At 45.4% G+C, this 20932-nt stretch overlaps 1 long non-coding RNA gene across 1 annotated transcript in view; it reads left to right on the plus strand.

Moving 5' to 3' along the window:
* The window catches only part of LOC137518000 (uncharacterized), a 246625-nt gene extending 231333 nt beyond the window's left edge, over positions 1-15292 (plus strand). Inside the window, exons 2-3 of the long non-coding RNA XR_011020726.1 lie at positions 3757-3966; positions 13857-15292. This is a non-coding gene — a long non-coding RNA (uncharacterized lncRNA). The remainder of the gene's footprint in view (positions 1-3756; positions 3967-13856) is intronic.
* Positions 15293-20932: the final 5640 nt, after the last annotated feature.

Genomic DNA, 20932 nt, shown 5'->3' on the forward strand with positions numbered 1-20932 from the left:
CCCTTAAGTCCTAGAGACACCAAATTTTCAGGGTTTATTAAACAGAATCTTCTGAATCTGAACCAGATGCAAAAAAAGTTTTCAAAAAGACCTTATAGTTTTTGAGAAAATCGATGTTAAAGTCGGGCGGAATTTCCGCAATTTCCAGCGGAAATTCCGCATTGGAATGCGGAAATTGGTAGCGTAATCGGTACATGACGGAATGCGGATTTACCGCGGAATCGGAAATTGGCATTCCGACCATCCCTAACCATGGTTTAGCTAAGGAGCTGTGGGCCCCGATGCAAGTTTTACAATGGGGACCCCCAAGCACTCTATACATAACAATTGATATGGCGCACCAAAACCTGCCAATGGCAATGACAGTGTCAGAGGTGCAAGAAGGGGATGGGGAACAGCTTGTTAATGATTACCACTATTCAAAGCATCTATAGAAGTGATTATTATGAGCACAGGACCAATAGGAAGCTAATACTGAAGTTGAGGGAGGGCCCTTCGGGGCCCCTCTGGCCCAAGGGCTCCGATGCAGTTACAACCTCTGCAAACCCTATTGCTACGCCCCTGCATCTACATTGGCTGAGCATTTAAGAAAATCACTAGCGATTGAAAGCACTCCCTAAATGCTCAAAAAAAAAAAAGTGGGTTCCAGGCCTAAAACTTATTTGATCCAGGCAGGACTGTGATCTTCTATCACTTAAACAGCAATCTGTAGACAAGAGCAGAGAGAGGAAAGAGTACACTCCCACACAGAAGTTTCTGAAGCAGAGGTAGGAAATCTGGGAAGCTGTCTACTTTTCAAAGTGTTTCAGTTCTATTTTCTTTTTAATAACTTTCAAATCATGTTAATTTCTTTCAAGCTTAGACTTTTCATAGCAGTGATGAAATAATTTAGACAACAGGAGAAAAAAAATCCATTTAATTCCTCTATTTAATTGCGTCTCATTTTCTGTTATCATCCGTCTAATACGAGGATCGTGGGAGGTTATTACAAAACTGCATGCTTTGTATCATGAGCGCAGCTAATTAATTAGTCAGAGGCGCTGAACATGGGAAGATTTCTGATATCCAGCAGCAGAAGAACAGCCGAATGAAAAAAGGAGAACCCAGGATGGAGCATATGCATACCTCTCAACTTTTTGAAATAAGAAAGGACACTTAAAGAGCACCTCCAGCCAAAAAAAAAAAAAAAAAGTTTGAATGGCAATACGTATATGTATAGACTACATATACAGTGGGTTGCAAAAGTATTCGCCCCCATTGAAGTTTTCCACATTTTGTCACATTACTGCCACAAACATGAATCAATTGTATTGGAATTCCACATGAAAGACCAACACAAAGTGGCGTACACATGAGAAGTGGAACGAAAATCATACGTGATTCCAAACATTTTTTACAAATAAATAACTGCAAAGTGGGGTGTGCGTAATTATTCGGCCCCCTTTGATCTGAGTGCAGACATTGCCTGATGAGTGTTAATGACTTAATAGAGTGCACCTGTGTGTAATCTAATGTCAGTACAAATACAGCTGCTCTGTGAGGGCCTCAGAGGTTGTCTAAGAGAATATTGGGAGCAACAACACCGTGAAGTCCAAAGAACACACAAGACAGGTCAGGGATAAAGTTATTGAGAAATTTAAAGCAGGTTTAGGCTACAAAAAGATTTCCAAAGCCTTGAACATCCCTCGGAGCAATGTTCAAGCGATCATTCAGAAATGGAAGGAGTATGGCACAACTGTAAACCTACCAAGACAAGGCCGTCCATCTAAACTCACAGGCCTAACAAGGAGAGCGCTGATCAGAAATGCAGTCAAGAGGTCCATGGTGATTCTGGACGAGCTGCAGAGATCTACCGCTCAGGTGGGAGACTCTGTCCATAGGACAACTATTAGTCGTGCACTGTACAAAGTTGGCCTTTATGGAAGAGTGGCAAGAAGAAGGGCATTGTTAACAGAAAGCATAAGAAGTCCCGTTTGCAGTTTGCCACAAGCCATGTGGGGGACACAGCAACCATGTGGAAGAAGGTGCTCTGGTCAGATGAGACCAAAACTGAACTTTTTGGCCAAAATGCAAAACGCTATGTGTGGCGGAAAACTAACACTGCACATCACTCTGAACACCCCATCCCCACTGTCAAATATGGTGGTGGCAGCATCATGCTCGGGGGGTGCATCTCTTCAGCAGGGACAGGGAAGCTGGTCAGAGTTGATGGGAAGATGGATGGAGCCAAATACAGGGCAAACTTGGAAGAAAACCTCCTGGAGACTACAAAAGACTTGAGACTGGGACGGAGGTTCACCTTCCAGCAGGACAATGACCCTAAACATAAAGCCAGGGCAACAATGGAATAGTTTAAAACAAAACATATCTATGTGTTAGAATGGCCCAGTCAAAGTCCAGATCTAAATCCAATCGAAAATCTGTGGCAAGATCTGAAAACTGCTGTTCACAAACGCTGTCCATCTAATCTGACTGAGCTGGGGCTGTTTTGCAAAGAAGAATGGGCAGGTATTTCAGTCTCTAGATGTGCAAAGCTGGTAGAGACATACCCTAAAAGACTGGCAGCTGTAATTGCAGCAAAAGGTGGTTCTACAAAGTATTTACTCAGGGGTCCGAATAATTATGCACACCCCACTTTGCAGTTATTTATTTGTAAAAAAATTTGGGAATGATGTATGATTTTCGATCCACTTCTCACATGTACACCACTTTGTATTGGTCTTACACGTGGAATTCCAATAAAATTGATGCATGTTTGTGGCAGTAATTTGACAAAATGGGGAAAACTTCAAGGGGGCCGAATACTTTTGCAACCCACTGTATGTATTGCCATTCAAAGTTTTTGTTTTTTTTTGGCTGGAGGTGCTCTTTAAGTGTCCTTTTTTATCTCAAAGTTGGGAGGTATGCATATGCTCCATTCTGGGTGCCCCTTTTTCCATTCGGCCCTGTGTACAGTTAGATGAACATATTAAAGGGGCACTATGACGAAAAATTGTAAAATTTAAAATATGTGCAAACACACAAATAAGAAGTACTTTTTTTTCAGAGTAAAATGAGCCATACATTACTTTCTCTTATGTTGCTGTCACTTACAGTAAATAGTAGAAATCTGACAGAAGTGACAGGTTTTGGACTAATCCATCTCCTAATGGGGGACTCTCAGCATGGCCTTTATTCTTTGTAAAGACATTCTCTGAAAAGGATTTATACAAATATGCTGGCCAGCCTCCCTGCTCGCTACTCAGTTTTTTGGCAGTTGGATGGAGCAACCGCCATTTACTAAGTGTTTTTGAAAATAAAGTAAATCTTGAGAACCCCCATGAGGAGATAAACTGGTCTAAAACCTGTCGGTTCTGTCAGATTTCTACAACCTACTGTGACAGCAACATAGTAGAAAAGTAATTTATGTCTTATTTTACTTTTACTGAATAATGTACTTCTTATTTGTATATGTTTACATGTACTTTAAATTTTACACTTTTTCACTATAGAGCCCCTTTAAGTTAACATCTGGTACATCACAGTGGATTGAACAGACTCACATTTATATCTGTAGCAGCACTTCCTTCTTTCATGCTATAGTACTCCCTCAGCATGTGTGCTCCCCTCCAGCCTGGTTCTTTCCTCTGCCCCTCCCTCCCCTGCTCTCTGCCTGACTGGATCAAATTACTTCTCTTTTCACAGTGTGTAGGAGAGAGAAGAGACAGCAGAAGTGCTGCAGCGTGTCTTATCTGTCTGCTATAATTCTTATTTCAGATGTCTGTCTGCCTGTCTGGATTGGATCATATCTCCTCCGCATCTTTTCACAGAGGTTGTAGGCTGGGAGAAGGACATGGGGCGTGGAGTTTTGACATCAATCCCCCAGCATCCTTTGCACCTAACTTTAGGGGAAAATAAATGTCCCGGGCCCGATTTCAGACAAGGGGCGGGGATTTCAAGACCATATGTGGAATACCGACCCTGGGGGTGAGAAAATCACACTTTATTGTGTTATTGTATATATCTTGGCAACTTATTAGGTTTAAACTGAACTGTAATTTATAACTATTATTATTATTTAGTATTTATATATCGCTGACATCTTCCGCAGTGCTGTACAGAGTATATTGTCTTGTCACTAACTGTCTCTCAGAGGGGCTCACAATCTAATCCCTACCATAGTCCTATGTCTATGTATGTATCGTGTAGTGTATGTATCATAGTCTAGGCCCAATTTAGGAAGAAGCCAGTTAACTTATCTGTATGTCTTTTGGGAAGTGAGAGGAAACCGGAGTGCCAGGAGGAAACCCACACATACACGGTGAGAACGTACAAACTCTGGCTGGGTTTCGAACCGGGGACCCAGCGTTGCAAGGCGAGAGTGCTAACCACTACACCACTGTGCTGCCCCTGGGTACTCTTTAAGCCACGCCTCTAACAATGCCCCGTCACACCCCTAGTCATGCATTCCGTAAGGATTTCATAAGAAAAATATGTGCATACTCTTTCCCTTGCCTACCCCCGGTGGCCCTCACAGACTGGGGAGCCATCCTTGGAGGGTCAAAAAGTATGTATGGACATTGTAATTTTCCCACCCAAAACAAGTGTAACCAGAAAAACAGCTGATCTGAAGGACGGGCCCCTTTATTGGAAGGTATGAAGTAGTAGTTGGGGGCCCCCTTACAGCTCTAGGCCCCCTTGGTTTTCAGGGGCTACTCCTCTGTAGTTACGCCCCTGCGGCCACGCCTCCCCAGTAGCATTGAGCTGCTCCACCTTACTGCGCAGGCACGGCCGTACTCGAGGCAGGTGCAGTACGGCTGCACTCGTGCTTTACTAGAAGCTCAGCCCTGATCATCTTTGGAGGGTTCACAGGCGGCAACGGGGTACCGAAGGACAGCACAGGAAGCCTCATTGGGATCCAGAGGTTTCCTCCAAAATAAAACTGTCTTATATTCATTGTAATATTTTCCCCCCAAAAAATGTGCTAGGGCTTATTTTCAGGGGATGTCTTATATTGCCAGGGATGCCGTGTCCCCGTTGCTGGCCGCAGTACATCAAAGTGAAGAAGGAGACCAGAACCATGCAGCAATATACTGTATGCATCAGTATTTCAGGCAATTGGTGTTTCTGATTGGATCCGACTGTCTTGAGGGAGGGACCATGGCTCTGTTATTGGGCCAATCACTGCACTCACTGCTGCTCAGAGAGTGCAATGATTGACCCAATTAGAAACACCAGTTGCCTGACTGTGATCCTTCTGGGGGTGGGCAAAGGAGCCGGACATTTCCGACATTTACATGGTGCAGCCTGGCCTTTACCTTCCACCTGGAGACTGCATCATGGAGTGTTTGCCTGAAGCAGAGGAATCAGGAGTCCATATGGTACGCAAGCCGCATACCGTATGCCGAAATGGGAGCATTAGTTGTATCCACAGCGCCCCTTGTGGCCTGTACTGACCAAGTGCCTAAAGTCGCCTCTCAATACAGTCATCCGTCAATCTGAATCTCTTAACTACTTTACCAGTACCTATAAAAAAAAATGTATACCAGTATTGTACCGTAGTTTCAAAAAGTTAACTTTACTGGCTTTGTATTGAGTGACATGGGGGTGTCATGTGGGCTCCCGCTAGAGCTTACTTTCGGGGTAGGGCTTATATTTCAAACATGCTCGAAATTTCAGCTAGGGCTTATTTTGACGGTATGTCTTATTTTAGGGGAAACGCGGTATGTGATATTTCTTACCAGAGCTTCGTACACTTTAACCTCTCAACCGGCAATCAGGTCAGACATACAATCTCGAGAGAACAATGTCAACACCATGATGGGATAATTAATCAGAAATTTCATTATCCAATATAAAGAAAAAAACTCCTGACATTGAACCTGATCGTCATCATTTAAGAGATTAAAAAATAAACCTGTGCTGCGGGCAACTATACTAGGCTACCTATGCTGCGGGCAACTATACTAGGCTACCTATACTGCGGGCAACTATACTAGGCTACCTATACTGCGGGCAACTATACTAGGCTACCTATACTGCAGGCAACTATACTAGGCTACCTATACTGTGGGCAACTATACTAGGCTACCTATGCTGCGGGCAACTATACTAGGCTACCTATACTGCAGGCAACTATACTGGGCTACCTACACTGCGGGCAACTATACTAGGCTACCTATACTGCGGGCAACTATACTAGGCTACCTATGCTGCAGGCAACTATACTAGGCTACCTATACTGTGGGCAACTATACTAGGCTACCTATGCTGCAGGCAACTATACTAGGCTACCTATACTGTGGGCAACTATACTAGGCTACCTATACTGTGGGCAACTATACTAGGCTACCTATACTGCAGGCAACTATACTAGGCTACCTATACTGTGGGCAACTATACTAGGCTACCTATACTGCGGGCAACTATACTAGGCTACCTATGCTGTAGGCAACTATACTAGGCTACCTATACTGCGGGCAACTATACTAGGCTACCTATGCTGTAGGCAACTATACTAGGCTACCTATACTGCGGGCAACTATACTAGGCTACCTATACTGCGGGCAACTATACTAGGCTACCTATGCTGCAGGCAACTATACTAGGCTACCTATACTGCGGGCAACTATATTAGGCTACCTATACTGTGGGCAACTATACTAGGCTACCTATACTGTGGGCAACTATACTAGGCTACCTATGCTGCAGGCAACTATACTAGGCTACCTATACTGCAGGCAACTATACTAGGCTACCTATACTGCAGGCAACTATACTAGGCTACCTATACTGCGGGCAACTATACTAGGCTACCTATACTGTGGGCAACTATACTAGGCTACCTATACTGTGGGCAACTATACTAGGCTACCTATACTGCAGGCAACTATACTAGGCTACCTATACTGCAGGCAACTATACTAGGCTACCTATACTGCAGGCAACTATACTAGGCTATCTATACTGTGGGCAACTATACTAGGCTACCTATACTGTGGGCAACTATACTAGGCTACCTATACTGCAGGCAACTATACTAGGCTACCTATACTGCAGGCAACTATACTAGGGTACCTATACTGCGAGCAACTATACTAGGCTACACCTATACCGCGTGCAACTATACTAGGCTACCTATACTGTGGGCAACTATACTAGGCTACCTATGCTGCAGGCAACTATACTAGGCTACCTATGCTGCAGGCAACTATACTAGGCTACCTATACTGCAGGCACCTATACTAGGCTACCTATACTGCAGGCAACTATACTATGCTACCTATGCTGCGGGCAACTATACTAGGCTACCTATACTGCGGGCAACTATACTAGGCTACCTATACTGTGGGCAACTATACTAGGCTACCTATGCTGCAGGCAACTATACTAGGCTACCTATACTGCAGGCAACTACACTATGCTACCTATGCTGCGGGCAACTATACTAGGCTACCTATACTGCGGGCAACTATACTAGGCTACCTATACTGTGGGCAACTATACTAGGCTTCCTATACTGCAGGCAACTATACTAGGCTACCTATACTGCAGGCAACTACACTATGCTACCTATGCTGCGGGCAACTATACTAGGCTATCTATACTGCGGGCAACTATACTAGGCTACCCATGCTGCAGGCAACTATACTAGGCTACCTATACTCCAGGCAACTATACTAGGCTACCTATACTGCAGGCAACTATACTGGGCTATCTATACTGCAGGCAACTATACTAGGCTACCTATACTGTGGGCAACTATACTAGGCTACCTATACTGCAGGCAACTATACTAGGCTACCTATACTGCAGGCAACTATACTAGGCTATCTATACTGCAGGCAACTATGCTGGGCTACCTATACTGCAGGCAACTATACTGGGCTATCTATACTGTGGGCAACTATACTAGGCTACCTATACTGCGGGCAACTATACTGGGCTACCTATACTGCAGGAAACTATACTAGGCTACCTATACTGCAGGCAACTATACTAGGCTACCTATACTGCAGGCAACTATACTAGGCTATCTATACTGCAGGCAACTATACTAGGCTACCTATACTGCAGGCAACTATACTAGGCTACCTATACTGCAGGCAACTATACTAGGCTATCTATACTGCAGGCAACTATACTAGGCTATCTATACTGCAGGCAACTATACTAGGCTACCTATACTGCAGGCAACTATACTAGGCTACCTATACTGCAGGCAACTATACTAGGCTACCTATGCTGCAGGCAACTATACTAGGCTACCTATACTCCAGGCAACTATACTAGGCTACCTATACTGCAGGCAACTATACTAGGCTACCTATGCTGCAGGCAACTATACTAGGCTACCTATACTGCAGGCAACTATACTGGGCTATCTATACTGCAGGCAACAATACTAGGCTACCAATACTGCGGGCAACTATACTAGGCTACCTATACTGTGTGCAACTATACTAGGCTTAATCAAAAAGGAGTAGGATCAAAATAAAGGAAAGGTATGCGCCAAACGGTATATTAATAAAATATCATAACTTTATTCAATTCATTAGAAAAATGTTTAAAAATGAGTATGCAATAGCCTGATGTCTAATCCAGACCGGCCGGCTGGTCTCACATCCACGCATCACACATTCACTCGGTTGCTCATTGGGGGGATCAAAGTTCATAATCCTGTCCATGCACGTATAATTTTTAAGCAGCAAAGCGGTATATGTTAAAGTGGCCAAGCTGAAAAATGTGGTCGAGGGTTCCACTAGAGTCCACACCGTATACCGTAACACTGTGGATATGGCTGTTAGTAATGACAGCAGCTGAGCAGCACAAAAGCATGCGTTATTTGCAATGTAACCGTTTCCAGACAGTAGTGGTAGGTATATAGGTCAGGCTGCGTGTGGCTGTGCAATGATCAAAGTCCTTATGCACACCGTGACAGTGTCACACACACAAGGATAAACGACATGAATCTCCACAAGCATGAGATGATGGATTAATACTGTACCACTCTGTTGAACGAGATCGACTGTATATTCAGCTGTGTGGACCCCCAGGCACCATCATAGGGGAGTTGAAGAATCAGGAATGACGACTGTGTCCAGACCTGGAAGCATGTGTTACGCTTGCAATCACTGTGCAACTAAACAATGTCCGCCATAGTGTGGTCCCAATACTGCTGCAGTGGGCATAGGTAGTGATCCTCATATGCAGAAAAAGGCGCAGCCAGAGCGAAAGAGCGGACTGAGGGATCCACCGGTCGGCCAGACTCCATCAGCGCGAACACGCCAAACCTGACATGTTTCGCCGGTTTCCACTTCCGGCTTCCTCAGAGGGGCGTGGCTAACTCACTCATTCATTCTGAGCCTCTAATCCTGCAGCGCAGCCAATCAACGACCCGCCGCGATAAGCCACTCCCACCAGGACAGACTACGTCAGCCCGGCGAATAGCGTGCAAACGCGGCGGGGAGGGGACCGGGCACAGGGGAGCAGAGGTCAGTGCAGACAATGATGTAAACAAATCAGTATTAATTCAACAGCCATCGACAGAGAAGAGAACTCTTATAATCATAAAAATGTATATATGAATAATTTATGAACTCAGCTACTATATAACTAACGCTATGTGTAGGGGGGTTGGAAAAAATCCAAACACCAACCAATAGCGAAATTAGGTCTTTTTAGATAACCTACAAAACTACTTAAAAAATAGTTATAGAGATGGGGGACATATGGCAAACAACGGCACCAGCGGGCCGACCGCGTCCACACTCAAGGGGGAGCTCCAAGACTGGTGGTACTCGGGTCTCACGGAGACCGACCATAGCAGCTAGCATCACAGTGGCAGGAATGAAGCAAAACTTTGAGTTTCATTTAATCCTGGTGGAGAGGTGGCCTTTAGATCATAAATCCACCGTGCCTCCTTTTGGAGAGTTAAACGATCATAATTACCTCCTCGTATGGTTCTATGTATCCTGTCCAGGCCTATCACTCTTAGTCCGTCTGATCGACCATTATGGTAGGTTTTGAAATGTCGTGCCACCGACGTCCAGGCTGATGGATCCCTGTTCTAGCTATACTGTGGGCAACTATACCAGGCTACCTATACTGCAGGCAACTATACTAGGCTATCTATACTGCAGGCAACTATGCTGGGCTACCTACACTGCTGCAACTATACTAGGCTACCTATACTGTGGGCAACTATACTAGGCTACCTATACTGCGGGCAACTATACTGGGCTACCTACACTGCTGCAACTATACTAGGCTACCTATACTGCAGGCAACTATACTGGGCTATCTATACTGTGGGCAACTATACTAGGCTACCTATACTGCGGGCAACTATACTATGCTACCTATACTGCGAGCAACTATACTGGGCTACCTATACTGCGTGCAACTATACTGGGCTACCTATACTGCAGGCAACTATACTATGCTACCTATACTGCAGGCAACTATACTAGGGTACCTATACTGTGGGCAACTATACTAGGCTACCTATACTGCGTGCAACTATACTGGGCTACCTATACTGCGAGCAACTATACTAGGCTACACCTATACCGCAGGCAACTATACTAGGCTACCTATGCTGCAGGCAACTATACTAGGCTACCTATACTGCAGGCAACTATACTGGGCTATCTATACTGTGGGCAACTATACTAGGCTACCTACAGGCTACCTATACTGCAGGCAACTATACTAGGCTACCTATACTGCGGGCAACTATACTAGGCTACCTATACTGTGGGCAACTATACTAGGCTACCTATACTGTGGGCAACTATACTAGGCTACCTATACTGTGGGCAACTATACTAGGCTTCCTATACTGCAGGCAACTATACTGGGCTTCCTATACTGCAGGCAACTATACTGGGCTACCTATACTGTGGGCAACTATACTAGGCTACCTATACTGTGGGCAACTATACTAGGCTACCTATACTGCGGGCAACTATACTGGGCTACCTATACTGTGGGCAACTATACTAGGCTACCTATACTGCGGGCAAATATACTGGGCTACCTATTCTGCGGACAACTATACTAGGCTACCTATACCGTGGGCAACTATACTAGGCTACCTATACTGTGGGCAACTATACTAGGCTACCTATACTGTAGGCACCTATACCTGGCAAACCAATACTGGTGGCAACTATTCCAGGCTACCTATACTTGGCATTACCCGCCATGGTGTGCTTATCACGCCACACTCACTTCTTTTTGAGGGGACATGGAGAGGGGTGTCATTTATTACCCAGCACCGGGTTTCAAATACCCCTGCAGCTGCACCTGCCCAGTAGCACGGAGCTGCTTCACCTTACTGCACAGGCACGGCCATACCCGAGGCAGATGCAGTACGACTGAGCTCGTGCTTGACAAGAAGCATCTTTGGAGGGTTTGCGGGCAACAACGGGGGACCGGAGGACGGCGCGGGAAGCCTCATCGGGATCCAAAGGCTTCGCTTTTCTTAGGAAAGTGTGTGATTTCGTACCCCAGCTTCGACTCAAGCGCACTTTAACCTCTCAAACGGCAATCAGGCCACAAGTACGATGCCGAGAAAACAATGTCAACATCATCACAGGATCACTCCAGGACAAAAAAGCAGAAATTTCATTTCCCAATATAAAGAAAACAACTCCTGACATTAAACCTGCTCGTCATCATTCAAGAGATTAAAAAATAAACGCCTTCTCGTCTCCTGCTCTGGCTTTTATAAGCGATATGAAAAACGTAATCTCTTGACTTTGGAAGGAAAAAGATGTTTCTCATCCTCCTGGGGGATCACGCTAATGGAGAGCCAGTTCTAGAAGGTAAACAATCGCTCCGCCCCCCCGAGACCCCCGACAAACGAGAGCGCTCGCACTTTCTGAGATAATTGAGTAACTCGAGCCTGTTGGGGGACAGCGAGCGGAGATGGTCAGCCTGTAATTTACTAATCTGTTCAGCAGCCTGTCAACTCTCATTCCATTAGAACAGCTCTAATTGAATTGCACATAGGACATGATGCTGACTGGCGGTTACGCTATCTGGAACGAGACGCGGTTTTGAGACAGCGAGGATGGAACATGTTATGCCGGGAAGTGAATTTTGGGTCCCAAAAGAGAACGGCTTCCAAAAACTTGAAAGTGCTTCATGCGTCCCAAACTGAGATATTCCGAGGATTATTCTGCACATCACATAGACCCATATGCAATTAAAGTGAACTTAAACTGAACTAAAAAAAAAAAAAGTTCCACTTACCTGGGGCTTCTGCCAGCCCCCTGCAGCCGCCCTGTGCCAAGTCCCCCACTGCGGCTAAGTTTTGTTTTCCAGCGACCGGCCAGTCAATGGCTACTACACCTGCGCAGCCTTGGCAGCATGCGTCCCTGTTCACCGGAGCATCCTGCACATGCGCAGTATGAGAAATTGCTGGAAAACGAAACTTAGCCACTGTGGGGGACGGGAGGATTGTTGATTGATGGCGCGGACACAGAGCGGCTGCAAGGGGCTCATAGAAGCCCCAGGTGAGTGAATCTTTTTTCGGTTTAGGTTTCCTGCAAGTTTTTCTCCTAAATTTTCTCCTAGGAGTTAATTTTTCATCTTCTAATTTAAGTAATTGAAACGGGTAGAGTGTATCTATGCCCCTTGAGACTTCATCTTAGCTCCAGGAGCGTAGATATACTACCTCGCTGCAATTGCCCACTGTGCACATCCACGCCGACAGATAGTACACTGATCAGTGAATTTGTTCCTATTCACCGATCAAAGTGCCTGTAACGAATAACCACAGCATCAGCGAGATGCAGTTAGTCATTCCTACATACATTTTATTAAATAAAAATGAATAAATCTCCAGTTAATTAATCCCTTGACACACCCCTCCCAACCCCTCTATAGTTACCAAATAAAAAAAAATGACATAAAAAATACAAAAACCTTACCTTAGGGACTTATATTTTTTTAATATATGTGTCATGACTCAGGGTATATTACTGTTATTTTAGTTTTGCAAATAACGGCTTGTAATTAGTGATATAGTAGTCTAAACCAGTGGTCCTCAAACTAAGGCCCGCGGGCCGAATGTTTATAACGTTGCATCATTCTCTATTTGCAGTTTACACACTACTCAGCATTCTAAATGTTTTCAAAGAGCAGTCTTGTGAACTATTGACCTGTCCTCTGGAGAGAAAAAGAAAAAACAGTGTCTGACAGTTGAGATAACAAGCTTCAGAAGACAGAGCCCTCTGCGACTTTGAACGTGTTTTTTTTGCATAGATAACAACTGGAGTTTCTTAACTCTTCCTGTACTGGAAACAATATTTGACTTATGTTTCTGTTGCTAATGTTTTATTTCTTAGCTGTACTAAACATACAAATCATATCATATTTTTTTTTTTTACTTGTGTCTCTTTAAAGAGACACTGAAGCGAAAAAAAAATGATGATATTATGATTTGTATGTGTAGCACAGCTAAGAAATAAAACATTAAGATCAGATACATCAGTCTAATTGTTTCCAGTACAGGAAGAGTTAAGAAACTCCAGTTGTTATCTCTATGCAAAAAAGCAATTAAGCTCTGCGACTTTCAAAGTCGTGGAGAGGGCTGTTATCTGACTTTTATTATCTCAAGTGTTATTGAACTATTTACTTTTTCTCTGCCCGAGGAGAGGTCATTAGTTCACAGACTGCTCTGAAAGAATCATTTTGAATGCTGAGTGTTGTGTAATCTGCACATATTAGAGAATGATGCAATGTTAGAAAAAACACTATATACCTGAAAATAAAAATATGAGAATATTTTCTTTGCTGCTAAACTTCTAGTAATTATTCATAGTACACAACCAATTCACTATATCATATATTTTTTTTCGCTTCAGTGTCTCTTTAAGGCTGGTTTCCACTAGAAGCTGCGGCCGTTTCCAATTCACGCATGACATCATGTGTCATGTCACCTCTGTCGTATGTGAGCCACCAGTGAACGTGTATGCAGGAGGACGGAGGGCCCGGCGGTACTGTATAGAGGCAGGTGGCTGGTGTCCATGGATATCGCTTCAAGACCAGAAGAGGAATGTGCTGCCAGGACCTGTAGCTAGAGGGAGAGGATCGCGCCGAAGGGGCAGGTATAGTAGTAAAGTGAAAGTGTAGTGTAGGTTAGTGTAGTGAAATGTAGTGTAGTGTTAATGTAGTTTAGTTAAGTGTAGTGCAGTGTAGTGTAGTGTAGTGCATTGCTGTGTAGCTTAGTTGGTAGGGCAGCAGGGATAAGTGTAGTGTAGTGTGTAACTGGCAGGGGCAGCAGGGATAAGTGTAGTGTAGTGTGTAACTGGCAGGGGCAGCAGGGATAAGTGTAGTGTGGTGTGTAACTGGCAGGGGCAGCAGGGATAAGTGTAGTGTAGTGTGTAACTGGCAGGGGCAGCAGGGATAAGTGTAGTGTAGTGTGTAACTGGCAGGGGCAGCAGGGATAAGTGTAGTGTAGTGTGTAACTGGCAGGGGCAGCAGGGATAAGTGTAGTGTAGTGTGTAACTGGCAGGGGCAGCAGGGATAAGTGTAGTGTAGTGTGTAACTGGCAGGGGCAGCAGGGATAAGTGTAGTGTAGTGTGTAACTGGCAGGGGCAGCAGGGATAAGTGTAGTGTAGTGTGTAACTGGCAGGGGCAGCAGGGATAAGTGTAGTGTAGTGTGTAACTGGCAGGGGCAGCAGGGATTCGTGAAGTATAGATGGGCAGTGTAGTGTAGATAGAGCAGCTTAAAGTTCTGGGGGGTAAAAGGTCCAAAGGATGCACCTGCATTATAGACACACCCAGATTTCATTTTTTTCCCCCTGATGTTTGCCCTCTAAACCTAGGTGCGTCTTATATGCCGGAGCATCTTATATTGTGAAAAATATGGTATATCAATTTAATTGATGGGAATAAAGTTTAAAGTCAGTTCAACACATTTTTCTGTAGAAAAATACATATATTTACATAGATCTCTACATGAGTCCTGAAAGAGGGACAAATGAGGAGGAAAGAGGGACAGGGGGACTTAGTTCACAAAGAGGGACTGTCCCGCCAAAAGAGGGACAGTTGGTAGCTATGCGTCTACTTCTGGCCCCTGGTTGAGGTCATTGGCGGTAGTAGTAGACAAAGGAGTGAAAAGCAGTTGGCATTACAGTGGAAAGACGGTGCAGGCACAGTAAAGGATAGGTAGAGTGCAACCACTTCGGCTCACTAAGTTGGAGTCTCAGCCTCCGCAGAAGCGTGTCCTGCGCAAAACGGCCATCAGGCTTCGGTGCCTGGCCAGCACCCACGCTACCACTTTTCAGCACTGTTATGTTACCCACATGAATGCATGCATATGCCATGTTGTTGTGCTTTACTCTGCAATAAAAACAGTGATCAGCAGTGCTGGCTTCTCTCCTTGCATGTCATTGGCGGTAACCTTCAGTGACTCTCAGAGGAGGTCCGTAGAAATGCAGCTGGACGTTTCCAGCTTTGAATGTGACAACTATGACAACCACCTGTGAGACTTGAGGCAGGCCGCAGTGCCCCTCCCATTCCATGTGCAGCCCCGTCTTTCATGTGTATCATCCATATACTGTAGCCCCCTCCCATTCCATGTGCAGCCCCCTCTTCCATGTATATCATCCATGTGCAGCCCCCTCTTCCATGTATATCATCCATGTGCAGCCCTCTCTTCCATGTGTATCATCCATGTACAGCAGCCCCTCCCATTCCATGTGCAGCCCCCTCTTCTATGTGTAACATCCATGTACAGCAGCTCCTCCCATTCCATGTGCAGCCCCCTCTACCATGTGTATCATCCATGTACAGCAGCTCCTCCCATTCCATGTGCAGCCCCCTCTTCCATGTGTATTATCCATGTACAGCAGCCCCTCCCATTCCATGTGCAGCCCCCTCTTCCATGTGCATCATGCATGTACAGCAGCCCCTTTCTTTCATGAACAGCTTCCTTGAGCATCAGTTTCCTTTTTCATGTGTTGCTCTCCATTTTCACCCTCCTCTTTCATTTGCACTAGCCTGTCTTTTATGTCCAGGTACCCCTCGGCCTGCAGCCGACCAAGGCCATGGCCTTTGTGGCCTTTCCTGAAATCTGGCCCTGGTTGGGAGAAGCCCGCAGTCACATGCCCCGCAGTCACGTGTCCCGCTGTCACGTGTCCCGCTGTCACGTGCCCCAACGTGCCCCGCAGTCACATGTCCCACAGTCAGATGCCCCGCAGTCACGTGTCCCGCAGTCACATGTCCCGAAGTCACATGTCCCGCAGTCACATGTCCCGCAGTCACATGCCTTCCAGGCCCTGAAGTAAGATGTTATTTTCCTGAACAGCCCTTCTAAAGCCAGCGTTTTCACAACACCATCCGGAACATAGGCCAACGCTTCCCGACATTTAAACGGTCTTAATACCGGGATTTAGAGATCCCGGGGAACGGAGCGCGGCCGGCTCTGCACAGAACGCCGGGCTATTCCCATTAGGGAAGGCGGTTTAATAGCACAGTGTTCACACCATATGCTTGTGATTAACATAAGCAGAAACATCTGTATGTTTACACGGCTCTTCCCGGGACATCTGTCATTGCAGCGCAAATTACTAATACAGAAATCAGAGAGTTTATTTCTCCACTAATCCCCCCTCACATGAAGAATCGCTGTATTTGTCTTTTCACATTCCTCATTCTTGGCTGATGCGGTTTATCCTCCTGATTAAAGAAGAACTCCGGGGAAATAAAGCAAATCTGAAGTGCAAAATAAACTTTTGAGATAATTACTTATATTTGTAGAACCAATCCTAAATAGAACTTTCCCAGAGTGCCAAATTCTTATTTTGGGGTTAAAGGACTCCCAAGGCAAAACCCTAGGCCCCGTTCACACTTGCGGTTTTTTAAAAACCGGAACGGATGTCCGGACCGCACCGGATCCGGACCGGACCTGATCCGTACGGTTCCTATCCGGATCCATTCCGGATCCGGTCCGTTTGCATCCGTTTTCCGTGCGGTATGAACACGGTTGCGGTCCGGATCCGTTTGAGATAACAAGCTGTATAATAATACCTGGGGTCTGGGAGGTCGGCAGAAGCTCTGGGGTCGTTGTAGGGCCTCACCTCCTCGTTATCAGACGTATCGGACGTGTTGCTGCCGGGGAGCTCCAGCGTGAGGTCGCTGCTGCTCCACTCTGTGGGCGCTGGGCCCATGTGTCCCCGTCCAGGATGGCCGCTGTAGCATGGAGGAAGCATGGGAGGTGGGGTGGAGCGTCCGGTTTTTACGGCCAGTGTGTTGTGCGCTCTCCGGTTCTCATTGCTTTGTATTGGCCGGATGCAACAGTCCGGCTCCGCTCCGGATACGTCTGCCGGAGGAGCCGGACCAAAAAATAGCGCATGTTGGATCTTACGCCGGAGTCCGGATCCGGTCCGGCTCCGGTCCCGACGGAACGGACGCATGTGAACGGACGCATAGACTTTCATTGCTGTGCCGTGCGTCCGTTCCGTCTGTTCCGCATGCGGCCCGGCTCCGGCACGACGATTCCGGACGGCGACCGCCAATGTGAACCGGGCCTAAATCTATCTTTACTTACCTGAGACTTCATCTGGGTCCTTTGCCGCAGCTCCAGCCCTCCCCAGTGTCCCGCTGGCCGCCTGTAAACACATTGCCCACCCAAGTGCAGGTCGGCACTTCTGCACATGCGTGGGTGTGTGCGAGCTCTTGAGCGTGAACGCGTCCACATCATCGGACACGTACTGCGCTTGTGCAATAGTCTGTGCAGGAGCAGTACGTGCCCAATGACGTAGCGAAAATAGCACATAGGAGCTTGTCCGCGCATGCACAGAAGCACTGACCCTCCTTTGGGTCGGCGATGCTTAAAGAGGAACTCCAGCCTAAACAAACATACTGTCATTTAGTTACATTAGTTATGTTAATTAAAATAGATAGGTAATATAATCTCTTACCCACACTGTTTTAAAGAGACTCTGTAACAAAAATTGCATCCTGTTTTTTATCATCCTACAAGTTCCAAAAGCTATTCTAATGTGTTCTGGCTTACTGCAGCACTTTGTACTATCACCATCTCTGTAATAAATCAACTTATCTCTCTCTTGTCAGACTTGTCAGCCTGTGTCTGGAAGGCTGCCAAGTTCTTCAGTGTTGTGGTTCTGCTATGAACTCCCCCTTCCAGGCCCCTCTCTGCACACTGCCTGTGTGCTATTTAGATTAGGGCAGCTTCTCTCTTATCTTTTACAAGCTGGATAAATCCTCCTCTGAGCTGGCTGGGATTTCACATACTGAGGAATTACATACAGGCAGAGCTGTCTGCACTCTGCAGGAAGAAACAGCCTGACACTTCAGTGGAAGATAGCTGCAGGGGGAAAGAAACACACAAATGATTCTTAAGATTCAAAAGGAAGGGTGTATACAGCCTGCTTGTGTATGGATGTATTTTCTATGTGTGGACATACTGTACATCAACCTACTTCCTGTTTTGGTGGCCATTTTGTTTGTTTATAAACAAACTTTTTAAAACTGTTTTTAACCACTTTTAATGCGGCGGAGAGCAGCAAAATTGTGACAGAGGGGAATAGGAGATGTCCCCTAACGCACTGGTATGTTTACTTTTGTGCGATTTTAACAATACAGATTCTCTTTAAAAGAACAGGCAAATGTTTGTGATTGCGTGGGGGCAGCCATCTTTTTGGTTGAAAGGAGGTGACAGGGAGCATGAGACACAGTTCCAACTGTCCTGTGTGCTGATCATCTCTCCCAGTTGCTAGGCAACGTGAATAACAACATAGGAAATCCCATCATGCTTTGCACAGCATCAGGGGAAAAAAGCCCGGGCAGTTTTCTTTGATGGGTGGAGTTTAGCTAAAAATGCAGCTAAAAATGATGCTTTGCTAAGAAAAACAAAGTTCTGATGCTGTGAAACGGTTAAAAAACACCAAGGGCTTGATTCACAAAGCGGTGCTAACCTACTTAGCACGTCTAAAGTCTTTAGACGTGCTAACCAGGGTGCTAAGTAGGTTAATCAATTGAGAAATCCGGTGCTAGCCTACTTAGCACCCTGGTTAGCACGTCTAAAGACTTTAGACGTGCTAAGTAGGTTAGCACCGCTTTGTGAATCAAGCCCTAAGCCTTTTCAGTTCTGCTGAGTAGATTTTTAGTCTGGAGGTTCACTTTAAGGTCGGGGGGCGGGACAGCAGGGAGGACTGGAGCTGTGGCAAAGAACCTAGATGACTTTTAGGGGCTGGAATAAGCCTCATGTCACTGACTGTCCTCAGAGGTTTAACAATCTAATCCTACCAAAGTTATTGTCTAACATCCTACCATATTATTATTGTTATTATTATGTATTTATATGGCACTGACATCTTCTGCAGCACATTACAGAGTACATAGTCATGTCACTGCCTGCAGGGCCGGATTTGTACTTTTTACCGCCCAAGGCCAATTATACCGTCTGTATGGTTGTTATCTCCGTGTGCCCCAATGAGAATTCTACTTACATGATTGGATGTCACAGACAATAACTATTTCAGTAATACGCATATAAATTATAAGATATATTTTCCTTAAGAACTTTTACGTTATGTTTGCCATCTCATTAATGATGGACCCGTTGTGCCACCATGTGAGTTAAGTTGAAGTGTACCTGCAGGATAGAGCTTACAGGTCTTGCAGGGACGATACAAGAACACAGGACAGAGAGTTCAAAGTTTAAAGCTGTCCTTGTAGATAGGGATGGCTGCATAGAACAGCTTTACTGTCCCTCACTGAGCCGCCCCTAAATTTCTGGTGCCCTAGGCCATGGCCTATGTGGCCTTGCCAGAAATCCGGCCCTGACTGCCTGTCCTCAGAGGAGCTCACAATCTAATCCCTACCATAGTCATAGTCTGATGTCCTACCATATTATTATTATGTGTTTATATAGCCCGGACATCTTCTGCAGCACTGTACAGAGTACATAGTCATGTCACTGACTGTACTTAGAGGAGCTCACAATCTAATCCTACCATAGTCATAGTCTAATGTCCTCCCATATTATCACTATGTATTTGTATAGCACTGACATCTTCTGCAGCACTGTACAGAGTACATAGTCATGTCACTGACTGTACTTAGAGGAGCTCACAATCTAATCCTACCATAGTCATAGTCTAATGTCCTCCCATATTATCATTATGTATTTATATAGCACTGACATCTTCTGCAGCACTGTACAGAGTACATAGTTATGTCCCTGACTGTCCTCAGAGGAGCTCACAATCTAATCCTACCATAGTCATAGTCTAATGTCCTCCCATATTATCATTATGTATTTATATAGCACTGACATCTTCTGCAGCACATTACAGAGTACATAGTCATGTCACTGACTGTCCTCAGAGGCAGAGTTGGAATAAGATGTAATGAAGCCCTAGGCAAGATAGTAGATTTGGGGCCCCCTTGTGGTCTTTTTGCTAAGCTGACGTGATGAGAGGTCAGAGAAGGTGGCTGGTGGGCCCCTTGTCACCCATTAGGCCCCAGGCACCTGCCTATGTTGCCTGGTGGATGACCCTGCTCTACTCAGAGGAGCTCACAATCTAATCTTTACTAAAACGAATCTGAGGTGAGAGTGATATGGAGGCTGCAATATTTATTTCCTTTTAAATAAAACTAGTTGCTTTGCAGTCCTGTTGATCCTCTGGCATCAGCAGTGGGTCTCATTGATATATACAGGTATACAGTGGGTTGCAAAAGTATTCGGCCCCCTTAAAGTTTTCAACATTTTGTCACATTACTGCCACAAACATGAATCAATTTTATTGGAATGCCACGTGAAAGACCAACACAAAGTGGTGTACATGTGAGAAGTGAAAAGAAAATCATACATCATTCCAAACATTTTTTACAAATAAATAACTGCAAAGTGGTGTGTGCGTAATTATTCAGCCCCCTTTGGTCTGAGTGCAGTCAGTTGTCCATAGAC

The sequence above is a fragment of the Hyperolius riggenbachi genome, chromosome 5 (genome assembly GCF_040937935.1).
Source record: "Hyperolius riggenbachi isolate aHypRig1 chromosome 5, aHypRig1.pri, whole genome shotgun sequence".
Lineage (NCBI taxonomy): Eukaryota > Metazoa > Chordata > Amphibia > Anura > Hyperoliidae > Hyperolius > Hyperolius riggenbachi.